Here is a 15978-nt window from a genome sequence, read left to right as displayed (position 1 = left end):
CAACTGCTACAAAAAATATCAAAAGTTAGGTCTGGTCACATGATGCCTCTAGGTACCACCAGTGACTTACGATCTAACTCCAAGCTCAATTATGATTGTAAATTGAGGACTCTCTCTATCTAGTTTTGGCTCAGTCATGTAAAGATAAATCACGTATATCTCCTTAAGTGTCTTAACTGTTAATAATAGCTGAGGCAGAAATTCTATATTTTGTGTCCTGGAAATTAAGTCCCATTAAAAACAGTAGTATCTATGTTTCACTAAACACATGTAAGATTAGGCTACTGTGTCTTGAATTATCCATTAATTCTGGCATTAAGCCTAAATATCAATAAGATAGCTAGATAGATAAATAAAAAAAACTTTATCCCAGAACACAATATTATCTAGGAATTGATACTCTAAATTATAATTTCTTACTATAACATGTTATTTAGAAATTATCTGCATTTTTAAAGTAGGAAACACATACCCTAATGATTCCTAGCATTCCTACAGGATGTTTTGTTGCTGGTTACGAGTTTAGCAATTTCTACCCGGGCAATCTATCAAATTTAAATGGTACTTTATCCTTCTCTGGTTCTGTCGTCAAGTCAGACTTGACTCCTAGTGACCAAATGAAGAAATCAATCCAATTATCTGAGCAGCATTTTTAGAAGTTATTTGTGCTTCCTTTTTCCTAGAGCTGAGAGAAAGTGTTTGGCCCAGTGTGATCCAGCAGGCTTTTGAGCCTAAGGCAGAACTAAAGTGAAGTTTCCATGCTTCTAGTTCAGTACTTTAACTACTGGGCCAAACTGGCTCTCTGCTAGAATCGAAGTGGTTCACACCAGACTCATGTTATTATCATCATATTGCTTAATGTGTTTTGAAGCTTTTTTGCCAACTTCATTTGAACTATTTTCATGCTTGTTAAACTTGGAAACTTCCTATATTTATATTTTTAGAAACTGAAGTCAACATATGTAATAATCTAATGTGAAATCTAAATACTCTAAATGCAAAGGGATGATGTGCTTTATATGTAGCATGAACTTTTGATAGTAGAATGTATATGATCTACATATGCTGAATCTCATCCTTCCCATATCCCTTATCTATTCCCTTATCAATATTTATTATGCCATGAGCATTAACTTCAGAACAGCCTGTTTTTGTTTGTCTCTACCTCCAGATGCATGTAGGAACTGGTGCACTGACTGTTTCAATTTTCACCATGAAAATGCTTGTATAACTATGCCAGCTTTTGATTGTATATGTGTTTTGACTTCTTGATTTCTATAATCCATACCCAGTAGGATAGGGCAAGATACTTTATGGTTTAATTAGAGAAGACAAATAAAAGGAAGGCATAGAATCTGAAATTAAATTAAAATCAAATGTTTTGTTACCTGTTCTGGGCAGATTTTAAAAACCTCCTCTGAATGCCAACTTCTCTGCCAAAACCCAACTCACCAAGAGTAACTCATTAGAGCAGAGGTGTCAAACTTGCATTGTCACAGCATCGTCCCACGACATATCACGACTTTTCCCCCCTTCGCTAAACTGGGTGTGGGCGTGGCCAGCACGTGAGGCATCCGGCCCGTGGGCCGCAAGTTTGACACCCCTGCACTAGAATAAGTAACAGAAAATGGTTTCATGGAGATTTAGTTGTTACTGCATCAAGGCTCCCAAATACTGAATGGAAGGCAATTTTGAATGTACTTGGCAGTTAGTATCCAAAATATTAAAATATTGCAAGTATTAAAAATATAAACAGGTAGATGTCAACTCCTGTATATATTGTTCACCTGACAGCAATATTTTATGTATTACATTTATGCTCCACTACAATCAAGTTCTCTCTCAGTGGTTTACAAAGTAGAAAATATTTAAAATACCCACATAACACAAAGTTTTATAGTACTGAAATAATAAAACAAACAGAAAAGATGGTTGTCAACAAATGAAACCATTCTCTGGAATATCTTTTGTCTTCAACATTTTCTTGAATGTACCTAGGGATGGCCCCAGCTTGATTACACAGAAATTTCAGAATTTCCATTGAAAGCAATGCTTTTCCATAACTTTCCAGTGGTGGGTTAGGATTAATAGATTTTTTTCTTAATAAATTGGGCCAATTGAGATCATAAAGAGTCTTGTAAGCACTCAGGAACTAAACTGAAAAAGGCTTTAGTATGGGCATGGTTTGCTACAGTTTTCCTTCAAAATGTATTATTTCCCAATATGTCCTTATAGCCCTGGAATTTTCTGATAGTCTCCCATCTAAGTATTAAGCAGAGCCATCTCTTCTTAGCTTTTTCAAGGTAAGCCAAGGTCCTCTAGATGTGACCTTCCATAAATATTCAAAAGATTATGTCCTCAAATGAATTACATTTATAGGCCACCCACGTGTAGCAAGAGACTTTGGGCGATATTTGGGTTTCTGGCACTCAATTTATTATTTTAAAAAATATCCGCTCCATTTCAGTTTTTCCGCTGTCTCTAAGTAAACATTCACCACTAAGGAAACAAGCACATCATTCTTTTCACCACACGCCGTCTTTTCAACAACTATACAGGCAGACATTATTTTGCTACCTTAAGTCAAAGCATTATCCCTGTGGAAAGCCTAAGACACCTGTCAGGAACTGCGGAGCAAGAGGGAGGAGGGAGGCACAGCAATCCAGTTTGGGGCTGGCTCTTCTTTGAGCTCGCGTTTGAAGCCGAGAGCCGGCACCTCCTTGCGGCGCCCTCCTTGCTTTCTTTTCCGCCGGGTTGTGCAAATAGAGACCGAGGCTGTTGGCAAGGCCTTGGGCAGGCCGGCCACCACCACAAAGGTTGACGTTTCTGAAGAAGAAGGAAAAAAACCCGACCTGAAAGAGTAGCCGAAGAAAAGCACAAGACGCCGACGCGGCCTCCCACTTCTTGCTGGAAACCGGCCGCAACTGCCAGATTCAAACTAGCCAATACGGTTCCAAGTTGAGGAGGCGGGTATTCTCGGTGGAAACCAATGAGGGCCCGGGATATTGGGAGGTGTGGACATCCTTAGTGATTTCAAACGGTGGCGAGGAGAGGCCTGGAGTTTACCTTTCTCCTTGGCTTCGGTAAGTGTCCCTTTTCTCCGTCAATGACTGTCCGAGTAGCGGGGAAGGCTGGGGCTGCGGAGCAGAGTCACTGGCATGAGGAGGTCACGCTCCATCCTTCTTCTTCACTTGGCCACTTCTCTCGCTCGACAGCGAGGGCGTAAGGCCGCTCCCGTGCTATGGACGCCCCGGGGACCTAAAGGCAGAAGCCGATGTGACAAGCTCTGTGGTTTGCGCCATTTGAAGCCCCACTTCTCTTCTTTACATAGGGTCCCGTGTGACTGGTGAAGCTCTGGCAGGGCTGGCTGAGGGATCTAAGAGGCGTTCAGAGGGACTCTCTAGGCAGTGGGCGTCTCCTCTTTTAATAGGTACTAGAGCGATTTTTTTCATATGCAGAACCACCAACTAGCTCGCTTGATATCCTAGCAACTTATGAACTAGTCCAGGTGGTCCGTGTGGATGAATTGTATAAATGGTGGGCAGGCGTGGTGTGGAGTACAGCTGGTGGCACCGCCTTTTGTCTGGTGGAAGAAAGTGAGAATTTTAGCTTACTGGCTATGAAGCCAGTTACTAATATGACCCGATTATTATCAATGCAGTTTTAACAGATTAACAAAGGACCTTGTAAATCATCTAATCCAATACACACACAAGCAGGAGACCCTGCACCATATCTGACAGATGGCAGTCCAATCTCCAGTTCCCACTGCTTAAAGGAAGAAGCCAACTATGTTAAGTAGATGAAGCCATTACTATTCTTAACATTTTCTAGTAGTTTATTTTGCAGGATGGATGAGTGAATGGCCATCGTTATTCGAAAAAGCACCTGCCATCACTTGCTCATCCGCTCTTTTCCTTGGAAGTAGTAACTACGTTCTCTTATCTTTTGTGGAACAAAAGGCACTGCCTTGGGAACAGCACCACTAAAGGCACAAACATTGAGAATATTTCAGAAGGAATCTGATCCCACCACTGCTAGTCAGATGTTATAAGCTACAATTAATGCCCAGTGGGTATCCTCCCCAAAGATTTGGGGACTTAGCTGCTACCTAAAGTCTTAGGCAATGATTTCTTTCCTTTCTTCAGCTAAAGGAACGCAGCATAAAGCCATACTCCTGCTTGCTCACTTCCTTGTGTGAGTGAATGTCTTTTAGGAGTTGCCACTGTTAGCACTATGAAGAAATGAACAAACTGCTAAGTTTTACCTGAACTACATTTTCATAAGGAGAAAATAAGCACTCTAAACAACTTAGCTTTGTTTCCATACTGAAGAACCCGATATATATATATTGAAAATGTAAGAGTAGGCAATCCCAATTTTATATCATATGCACAATTATCTGCAGAAGAATCTTTTCTTCCTCCCAACCCAAAAAAAAGTTTGTTAATAACTACAGCCACTACCCAAAAGGAGACAGATGAGCATGCAGAAGTTTATTCTTGATCATGGTTACTTCTCATGTGTTGTGATGATGTAGTAATTGAGCAACAGTGGCAGCTGAAAGTAATTGCTACTGATTTTTCACAGCTTCTCAGCTGTCTTCATTTCTTGGCAGTTGTTGAACTTCCTTAGTAGATTCATTTTCTGAGAAGAGGGAGATGGAGATAAGAATGTAATAAAAACAGGGATCAATGGCCAGCAAACCTGGCTCTTTTGTTTGCATAATCCAGAGTTACTTGTAGTACTCGGCAATGTGCAAAAAGAACTTTCCGAGAGATTATCGAAGACTTTTACTATTAGTTTCTCCTTTTGGAATTATGACACCTGTATAGTTACACTACTTTTATCTTACATATATCAAGCCCCTTGTATTAAGTTTCTTTACATTTTGGAAACAATGTATTTTTAAGTATGTATTTTAAACAAATATGTGCTTTATTTCTAAGCAAGGGTTTCAAAAATATTAAAATCTGTTACATCCCAAATGAGTATGAAAAGATATCCTAGCAATCTGGTTTAAATGTTTGATAGTGATGTCTTTAAATCTGAATTATCTAAACACTTCATGAAATTGATATTAACATAACATAACATAATAACAGAGCTGGAAGGGACCTTGGAGATCTTCTAGTCCAACCCCCTGCCCAGGCAGGAAACTCTATACCATTTCAGACAAATGGCTATCCAACATTTTCTTAAAAATTTCCAGTGTTGGAGCATTCACAACTTCTGCAGGCAAGTTGTTGCACTTATTGTTCTAACTGTCAGGAAATTTCTCCTTAGTTCTAAGTTGCTTCTCTCTTTGATTAGTTCCACCCATTGCTTCTTGTTCTACCCTCAGGTGCTTTGGAGAATAGCTTGACTCCCTCTTCTATGTGGCAACCCCTGAGATATTGGAACACTGCTATCATGTCTCCCCTAGTCCTTCTTTTCATTAAACTAGACATACCGAGTTCCTGCAACCGTTCTTCATGTTTTAGCCTCCAGTCCCCTAATCATCTTTGTTGCTCTTCTCTGCACTCTTTCTAGAGTCTCCACATCTTTTTTACATCATGGCGACCAAAACTGAATGCAATATTCCAAGTGTGGCCTTACCAAGGCATTATAAAGTGGTATTAACACTTCACGTAATCTTGATTCTATTCCTCTGTCTATGCAGCCCAGAACTGTTGGCTTTTTTGGCAGCTGCTGCACACTGCTGGCTCATATCTAAATGGTTGTCCACTAGGACTCCAAGATCCCTCTCACAGGTACTACTATTGAGCAAGGTACCACATATTTGGTACCTGTGCATTTTGGGGTTTTTTGGACTAATGTAGAACCTTACTTTTTTCACTGTTGAATTTCATTTTGTTAGATAGCGCCCAATGTTCAAGTCTGTCAAGATCCTTCTTTATCTTGAGCCTATCTTCTGGAGTGTTGGCTATTCCTGCCAGCTTGGTGTCATCTGCAGATTTGATGAGTTCCCCATCTATCCCCTTGTCCAAGTCATTGATGAAGATATTGAAGAGTACTGGGCCTAAAACAGAGCCTTGGGGTACTCCACTGCATACTTCCCTCCATGTTGATATAGTTCCATTGAAGACTACATGTTGAGTGTGGTTGGTCAGCCAGTTACGAATGCATCTGGTGGTGGTGCTGTCTAACCCACATTTTTCTACTTTATCTAGTAGTAGATTATGGTCTACTTTATATATTGCCTCAAAGGACAAACTATTGAAATGTTAAGGCTGCTGAAGCCATTTTTCTTGGTACCTTTTGTCTCTCAATGTTTCCTTCATTATGGTTGCTAAGTGCCCTTTATTCCAGAACTTGGAAAGTCAATAGAACATAATGGATTGCTATTTCAGAACAAGGTGATTCTTAACACTCTGTGTAGAACATGCTATAATGTCAGAATATCTTGCCTCAATGTCTTAATCAAATATTGGTGTACTGAAATAGATTCAGGGACTGCATTATTTCTAATATCAATTTCTCTGTCATAGTAATAACATCTACAAGATTCTTACAGCTTGTTGGTAGGTTACATACCCACATTTAGGGATCACCGAGATCAGGGTTAGCTTTATTATCTGGATCTTGCACTTGATTATTAGATTTCTGAATGTAGATACTATGAGTAGACTTAAGTGCTTATGAATGGACTGCAAGTTAATCCCTAAGAATGTTTCATTTGAATGGGATCATATTTTAAGTGACAGGTTAACATTGCATAAAAGTGCTGAAATAATCCTATGCTTTCAGTGTTGTAAAGACTGGCTTCCTCAGTTTAGCTGTGCTTATGTGCTGAGAAAAATGCAAAAGAGCTTATTTTATACTATTTTAAAAGATGTTCTTTAATTTGATAGTAAATTGTTTATTTTCCTTTTTTTTAATCTTAGCTTTTGTTTTTATTTTTTAAAGTCATAGTTTTTTGATAAATAACAGTTATTAAAAATATAGGGATAAGAATGCTAAAAATGGCAACAGGATGCCAGCTAACACTTATATATATTATGATACATGTATTACAGACCCTGTACAAGAGGAATAAAGCTTGCAACATGATGCTGCTTTCAGCATCAAGATCTTATGGATGCTCATGGCTGTGACTATGTACACATTGCTGGACTAAAAGTGAGGAGACCTGAGTTCTAGTCTACCCTGATCCACAGAATCTTACTGGACAACTTAGGGGCCATTTTGTTGTTTCTCAGTTCAACCAATCTCGTAAGATTCTTGCTGTGTGGAAAAGAAGGAGAGAGCACTGTGTACATCTTATTGAGCTCCTGTATAAAAGGTGGGATATAAATCAAACTTTTGAATTTAATGGAACTTTATGCATAGAATTCTTAGAAGTGAAAATAATAGTCCAGAGAAGCTGTCAGAAGGAAACCAATTGTGTCAAAATTTGTGTTCTTGCTGATTGCACTTGTAGTGAATACTTTGCATTATTTATTTTTATTTTTTTGTCCTCTCTCTATACTGTTTCATAGAATGTTCTTGATGCTGATTTTTTCACCAAATGTGTCAATTTTCCAAATACCTGTAAAAAAGATAGGTATTAATTTGTACCTGTCTCACTCTTTTGCGATTCTTGCTAGAAATTTCTTACAAAAAGCTTTGAAATGTTAAAGAAATAGACTTTTAAGGATCTTGTATTTTCTGCAAATGAATGAATAACTCCTATCCAGATGCTGTATTTGTTACAATATTAATCTTTGGATTAATTTATCCTTAAAAGGATTTTAAAGGGGGAAAGGGTTTACATATGAAAAATTGATTCTTTAGTTCACAAAGCAATACTCTGTTCAATTAAGTGTTTTTTGTAAATATGAAGCAAGATGGCTCTAACTAATTATATGAAATTTGAACAGAGCATTTAGCACTGCATTGGCTTTTTCAGTTGAGCACACAGGTGTATTTTGTTAGAGTTTTAACAGGGCAGGACAATCATTAGAAAATTAGACATTTTTGGGAAATAATTGGTGGCCAAAGTTATATCTCCGTAGGTTTTCTAAGAACAGCCAAGTCCAAATTCAGAAAATCAGGCTCTCCAGACTGGCAGTGAATTTCCAGGCTTTTTTTCAGTATAGAAAAAGATACTATCCACTGAACTGGGTGGGTAGGTTGTTACCTGCCTAAGAAAGTTTCTCTGGGTGTGTCCCCTCCCCCCTCCTCCCGAGTAAGTATCTCTTACTCCGTGGGAGTAGTATCCATCGGGCGTCTTCCCCTTGCACGCTAGTTAAACAAGCCGCGAGACTTCAAACCGACGCGCGCTGCACTTGTTGCATCCCAAACTGGTTTTAGTCCGGCCGAACGGCGCATAGGAACGACTCCCGAGTGATGCAGCCCGAGACCCGGTTCCCTCTTGGGAGAGAGGTCGGCGTTAGCACCACGCGAGACGCTTGAACAATTCAAGACGACTCTTGAAGTCGTTACTTCGCATTTTCCTCTTGGAAGAGGAGCCCCAACAACTCTTGTTTCCCACCGGCCAGGCGAGCAGAGCCGAGGATGCGCCTTACTGTGCGCATGCTCCTTAACTGGGAGGCGGACACCCTTGTCTTTGTTTGTCACATGGGCCGGAGAAGGCCCCGCTCTCAGGTGCGGTGGGAGTCGGAGGCTGGTGTCGCCGGCTGCAATGTACTCCGCCCCGCCTCAGAGGAGGAGGTGCCTGCCTTTTTGCCGGTAGGAGATGCAGTTACCCGCCAGCTCCTTTTAAGCGGGGCTACCGTGGCTGGGTGTAAGGAGAACTGCGGCCTAGCTCAAACTGGGTAAGTCGTCGTTGCCCGGCAATCGGCTCCGGGGCAGGGCGGCGACCGATCGAACAGGGGCCTTAAAGCTCCAGAACCGAGGTTTGCTAGGCTGGGCTGTCGGCAGAAACAATGCCCGGGGAGCGGCCTGCTTGCTACTCGGTGGCGTTTGACTTCGGAGTAAATTAGAGGTGCCAGAGAGCGGGGGTTTTGTGTGTTTTTGTGTAGCAGTAAGGATCGGTGATGCTGAATTTGTCAATGTCGACCGACCGAGCTGCAGCTACTGGGAGATGTGTGGCCTCTTCTGTTGGGGGCGGGAAACGGGAATTACGATTATTCTCCTGGCAAGTCCTAGTCTGTCGCAGGAAAGGGCAGCTCCGGTGGTGTCGCCGACCCAGAGCTGTATATATCTTGTGGGCAAGGGGTGTGATTTTGGATAAGGGGAATTCATAGGCATATAAACAACTGAGAAGACCGGCTAGCTCCTGAGAACAATGAGATGCCTTCTAAGATCATCAGAAATAACAAGAGATGAGAGTTCTAATTGACATTCCTGGCTCAATTGATGTTAGCGCAGGAGTGCTATAAATAAAATGAGGACATGAATCATGAAAGAGAATGGCATTTATACAGGGTATAAATATATTGCTCTTTTGGTTTGTAAAATATTGGATGTGTGCCTTAAAATGTTCTACCGTATATTGTACTTTTGAGAGAAATATTTTGAAAGAGCCTCCGTGAAACAAGCTGTATTACTTGCATTATCAGGGAAATTAGGCAGAATAGAAATAACAGAGTGGCATGAATTTTCAAAGGGCTTGCTCCAAAGAGCATTTGTTTCAAGAATAGGGAAATCTTCACAGCATCTCAGATTTTTCTGAATTGAATTGAAAGACAATGACAGGGCTTACAAATTGTGCTAGGCCATAATATAGTTTGCTTGGTTTAATTTAGTGTATTCCATGAAGCCAATGATGCAATTTTTAGCACATTATAACTTGGGCAATATGCATAAATCCCATTATTAGATGGTGGAAGCAAGTAAGTGATATATAATTGAGTTTATTTTTAAAATTCTGTGTTGTAACTTACATTACACTGTACACCAAATTGTTTTTAAAATCATGGTTTAGTTCATAAGCAAGGTCTGTAGTTAGTTCTTTCATGCTAAGCCATATATTTGTGTTATACTCACAGGGGTTGGATTTGTCTGAGGCTATGTTGCAAGCAAGCAAATATGTAGCATAGTTAATACACACACACACACACACACACACACACACACACACACACACACACAGATATATAATAGCATTACAGATAGTCCTCAACTTAAAACCATTCGTTTAATGACGGTTTAAAGTTGCAACAGCACTAAAATGTGATATGTTTGTTTTTCACCCAAGTGTTGCGACCTTCTGACAAGAAAAGTCAATGGGGAAATTAGATTCATTTAACAACTGTGTTGCTAACTCAACAGTTACAGTGATTTGCTTAACTGTGGTTAGTAACAAATTTTGGGCTTCATTGTTGTCATCAGTCAAGGACTACTTATACATATAGGTATAATAATATAGCATAATATACTGTATCAACTTTAAGAGAATATACTTATTTTTAAGTATAATTTTTATTAAGAAAATATGTTCCATAATAAGTAAGGTCACAACATGAAGTGGTATGCAGAGTAACCCAATATCTGAAGGAGAGGGCTCCTGCACTTTATAAGGGGTATAAAAGAGTTATGGTCAGACGTTGTAACATGTGACCCTGCATCTCCTCAAAAGTATGGGAATTGTGACAAAAACAAGAGAGATTTTGGGCCTATATGACAAATATACCTGTCTTAAGTTATGGTTATATTATTTAGACAGGTAGAAAATTAGAACAAAAATTTATGAACTTCTTTCCTTAAAACTCACCATTATTAATCAAGCAACAAATGAAACACGATTTAATTATTTTTCTAAATTAAAATAGGCACTATTTACATTTTTAAGAAACATATTCGAAATGAAACTGTACAGGTAGTCTCTACTTACGACCATAATGGAGTCAAACATTCCTGTTGCTAAGTGAGACATTGTTAAGTGAGTTTTGCCACATTTTACAGCCTTTCTCGCCACACTTGTTAAATTAAACACTGCTATTGATAAGTTGGTAATATGGCTGTTAAGTGAATCTGGCTTCACCATTGATTTTGCTTGTCAAAAGATTGCACAAGGTAATCACATGATTTTAAGAAACAGCAACGGTCATAAGTATGAACCAACCAATGAACCAATTGCCAAGCATCTGAAGTTTAATCACATAATTATGGGGATGCTACAAAGGTTGTAAATGTGAAAAATGATCATGAGTCACTTTTTTCAGTGCCGTTATAACTCTGAACGGTCATTAAAGGAACTGTTGTAAGTTGAGGACTATCTGTACTTCAATTTATTTCAAATAACCCAATGGTTCTTTCCAAAATCCTGTTCTTGCTTTATGGGGAACAAATTTATTATGCGTGGAGGAACTTGTTTCTGACTATAAACAGTAATGTTGAATAAACCAGAGTACTTACATTATTTGTGAACAGTGTACAAGTCTCAGTTTGTGGCATTGAGCAAAACATTGAGAGGCTGCATCTCCCCAGTTAAAGTCTACTTATCCCATTGGTTTCAGCAGGAAAGAGCGGTCCCAATACTATTTATTAGGGAGTGCCACCTGATGGAGCCCATGAATAGAGCCTTTTTTATTGCAGCACCTGCTCTTTAAGAGCATAATTTTTCCCACTCCTCCAACATTAGATTGGCCCCAATCTTGCTGGCATTTTGTAAGTTCAAGTCATGGGTTTTTTTTTTACTTAGCTTAGGGATCCAGATGCATGGCAGTGCTTGTGCAATAATTGTATTGCGTAGGGTCAGATTATCTGTGGGACTCCCTTTTCTTAACTACAACTACTTGTCCAAATAGATAGGGTGGCAAACTCCTAGTCCCTTCCCTTAAAAATGGTCACCTTATTGGTGTTAGAAAGCGTGCCTTTTCTGTGGCAACTCCCTACCCTATGGAATACAAGTAGTCCTCAACTTACAACAGTTCATTTAGTGATTGTTTGATGTTACAATGGCACTGAAAAAAAATGACGTGATCATTTTTCACATGTACGACGGTTGCAGCATCCCTGTGGTCACATGATCAAAATTCATATACTTGGCAACTGACTCATATTTATGACAGTTGCAGTATCCCAGAGTCATGTGAACATCTTTTGCAATCTTCTGACGAATAAAGTCAATGGGGACGCCAAATTCATTTAACAACTCTGTTACTAATTTAACAACTGCAGTGATTAACTTAACAACTATGGCAAGAAATGTCATAAAATGGGACAAAACTTAGTTAACTTCTTGCTTAGCAACAGAAATTTTGGGCTCAATTGCGGTCATAAGTCGAGAACTTGCCAGTATTGTTCTGGCTGAGGACTCCTATCCTCCTAACCTTTTGAAAAGCACTGAAGACTTGTCTTTTCCCTCAAGCTCTGGGTTAGGATGAGGTGACTGCATGTCAGAAGCTTAATTTGGTACCAGGTTTTAGTTTTAATGTTTGTAGTATTAATAGTTTAATAAGTAATAGTTTAATCCATATTATTTTAATTTGTGATATATTCATTTTATTTTTTAACAAAGCATTTATATAGCTGCCCAGAATTTGGTACAAGATTGGCAGGTAGATAAATGTTTTAAAGAAATAGAATATTTGATTTGTTGGTGGGGATTTATTTTTTACCTTGGCTGACGATTATATATATATATTTTACAGTTATTTTAGTATCCCAAAGATACTTTTTCAAGCGGTAAGTGGACTTCCTTGTTTTTCTTTGAAGATGGTTCACTTCCAAGAAAAACAAGAAAGTCCAGTTGCCTCTTGAAAAAGCACTTTTGGGACAACCAAAAGTTGAGAATCTTCATAGACACTTATTTTAATAGGGTTTCTAATTGTTGTTAGATACCTAGAGTCATGAATTTGACAAGGGTGGGAATATAGATTGAAATAAATCCAAAATCAAGATAATGGGGTTTAATTAACCATAGCCAAGTGCACAAACCCAACTTGTTTGTTTAATGTGATGACACCTAAATGATTTGTACAATGAAGTGGTTAAGGAGCTGGACTTGAACCAATCACCTCTTGATTTAGGTCCCAGCTTGATCATTGGTTATTTAGCTGAGTTTGGGCTAGTCACCCTGTCTCATCCTAATCTAGTTCATATAATTGTTGCTGGATGTATAAAATTAGATGTGTGAGGGTATATCAGGATAATGTGGAACTGAGTATTAAAATATATATATATCAATCTTGTGAAAGTAGGAAGCATGAGAAAAACTTAAAACAATTCTGTGTTGATTTGGGTTAGGAATAAGTTGAGATAGAAACTTCAACAATTTTTTGTTCTAATAAATAACCTTAACCACATTAAAGTACTTTCTGAGATTCCTAGCTGTTCCTATTTCCTGACCCCTTGTCCATTTCAAAAGTTGACGGGGGAAGTCCTTCCATGTATTAGATTTGAACCATCAAATAAAAGTTAGCATATACTGTATATTCATGCTTTGGATCCTAATATAAAGTTTAATGAAAACTGTCCATGTTAATCAGTTCCAGAATTAATTTTAAATATAATTTTATTTAAAACCAATTTGTCTTTTTTAAACAAAGGCTAGAAAAATATCTGTTAGGTTGGATCCAGTCATCTAAATCGCTACCAGTTCTATGATTTATTATTTATATAGCTTTGTTCTACAGTAGTTTTGAGAAATTAAATCCTGCACTGGAGTTAGAGATAAGAAAATCAAGGTCAGTAGTAAGATGCACCATATATTCTAGAGAAAGAACTCTTAAGGAAACCTTAATGTCACTTCTTTTTAGTATATTTGCTGGTAGCCCAGAATGAACACTAAATATTTTTTCTGCATATATATCTGCCCACATAGCAACTGTGAAATAAAAAACGAGCCAAAAATCTGAATGAATGTGTTTAATCTGAGCTGCATTGCATTGAAAGTATTGAGTAAATGCTGGATAGTTGGGGAAACTTCTATTAACAATTATTTTTCTTTCCTGTCATGACAGTGAATATCTGTAAGCCCCACCCATCCATACAGCTTACTCAACCAGAGTAAATATTAATGGGTGAAAGAGATGCAGAGTAGTCACTGGCATAGTCCCAATGTTGCTTAGTCGTAACATAAACCACTTCTAGAGATGTGCAGAAAAATAGCCTGAATTTTGGCCTGAGCATTGAGTGAGAGAGAAAAGAAGCTTCCATTTTCCTAAAAAGCTCTTAGGAAAAACTTGGCCTGGAGAGAAGATAATTTTGTCTTTGTGAGTGTGGGAAAGCGGAGAGAGAGATTAGAGACATTGCCATGTAACTTGGACAGTGGGACATATCATACAGACAGGGAGGAGAGAAGTTATGGAGGTGGGATTCTGGAGATGGACAGTTCCCTCATGAATTGCATATCTGAGGAAATTCTGAAGGTGAACCCAAATTTCTCTGCAAAATGGGGAGGGGGGAAGTTTAAAAAATGCTTTTTTACATTCTTGAAAATATGAAAACCTCTCTCTCTCTCACACACACACACATACACACACACACACACACACACACACACACACCAACAACATCAACAACAGCTCAGGCTGGTAAGGCCTGTTATTAAGAACACAAAGCCTGCAATTACTGCAGGTTCGAGCCCGGCCCAAGGTTGACTCAGCCTTCCATCCTTTATAAGGTAGGTAAAATGAGGACCCAGATTGTTGGGGGGGCAATAAGTTGACTTTGTAAATATATACAAATAGAATGAGACTATTGCCCTATACATTGTAAGCCGCCCTGAGTCTTCGGAGAAGGGCGGGGTATAAATGTAAACAAAACAAAACAACAACAACAACATCAATCCTCAGCTACATAATAAAGTATGGGTATTCATTTCTTAGATTCTGTTCAATTTTATTTGGTGGCAAAAACCAAAAAGTATTAGCAGCATTGGGTCCAGCAGCATTGGGTCTAGCCAGGCTAGAAAGTTTTCGTCTTGCCTTAGAGGTGAGAGCTAGCTGGATGACTTTGGGTTAGTCACTCTTTCTCAGCCCAGTTCATCTCATAGAATTATTGTTGTGGGAAAAATAGAAGGAAGGAGGAAGAAATATTAGCCATGTTTGCTACTTTGAGTTATTTATAAAAATAATAAAGACAGGATAAAAAGAAATCACCCTTTCTGCAGAGAATGAAATATTACAGGTGGGACATGGCGAAGACTGCCTTGGTAAATCCATTTAGATGTGAGGTGTTCTTCCACTCCCTAATTTTTTCCAAAAATAGATTCTGTTTCATTATCAGTGGTTGGTTAATCAAAATATTTTGTTTTGTTGCTTTTCTAACAAATTGGAGAAGAAAGTGACTATTTTGACTTCTGGCAATAAAAGCAATATAGAAACAATTTTATATTGCCGCCTTTGGAATGCTCAGGTTTTTTTCCTTTATTTGTGTAGCCCAGTGTTTCCTACTGGTCTCCTTTCCAAGCAGTAATCAGCTGTCACTCTAATTTTTTGAGACCAGTGAAGTTTAACTGGGTGCTGTCATCTGCTGAGAGACATAATGTTGAATGTTATTAAAATGACAAATAATCCCTTGAGTTGATAGAAACATTTTTGTTGTACAATAATTAATTAGATTATTGGAGCCTGATTAATTTTGTGAATGTGTAAACATGGTGGCAGTGATACAGAATTGAGTATAATAATTGGGAATTTGTGTTTTTCTGTTACTGAATGAATTAGTCAAGGTTCGAATTGGCCAGAGAAAATAGAGGCAAAATGCAAGATGATAGAGGTTCTGGAATTATTGTAAGAGAGTAGTAATGTACTATTTCTTGATTTTTTTTCATTTAATAGTTTAAAATGACTTGGGAAATGTTAAGCTATATAAATTGAATATGTTACCAAGGAATAAAATTATTTGGATATATTTCAGAATATATTCATATATACACTTGTATAGTAAGTGTTGAAGATTTGATGATACCTAAAATAGTAGAAACCTTTAAATAAAGATGACTGCAAGTGGCAAAGTTTAAAATATTACATTTTTTAAACATTTTGTTAATTTGTTGCATTTTAACAGCTTTTATATATTTCACTAAGGCATATACAATGATGTATATTGTCTGTCTATCAAATTAATCATTATGTTGTAGAT

General features: G+C 38.3%; 1 protein-coding gene across 1 annotated transcript in view; it reads left to right on the top strand.

Annotated features, from left to right (window-relative positions):
• Positions 1-2987: 2987 nt before the first annotated feature.
• Positions 2988-15978, top strand: part of CKAP5 (cytoskeleton associated protein 5) — a 73314-nt gene continuing 60323 nt past the window's right edge. Inside the window, exons 1-2 of the mRNA XM_058161783.1 lie at positions 2988-3083; positions 7020-7285. The gene's annotated coding sequence lies outside the window, so the exon portion shown is untranslated. The remainder of the gene's footprint in view (positions 3084-7019; positions 7286-15978) is intronic.

Source organism: Ahaetulla prasina, chromosome 1, assembly GCF_028640845.1.
Source record: "Ahaetulla prasina isolate Xishuangbanna chromosome 1, ASM2864084v1, whole genome shotgun sequence".
Lineage (NCBI taxonomy): Eukaryota > Metazoa > Chordata > Lepidosauria > Squamata > Colubridae > Ahaetulla > Ahaetulla prasina.
Note: the sequence above shows the minus strand (reverse complement) of the source record. Positions and strands in the feature narration are given on the sequence as shown.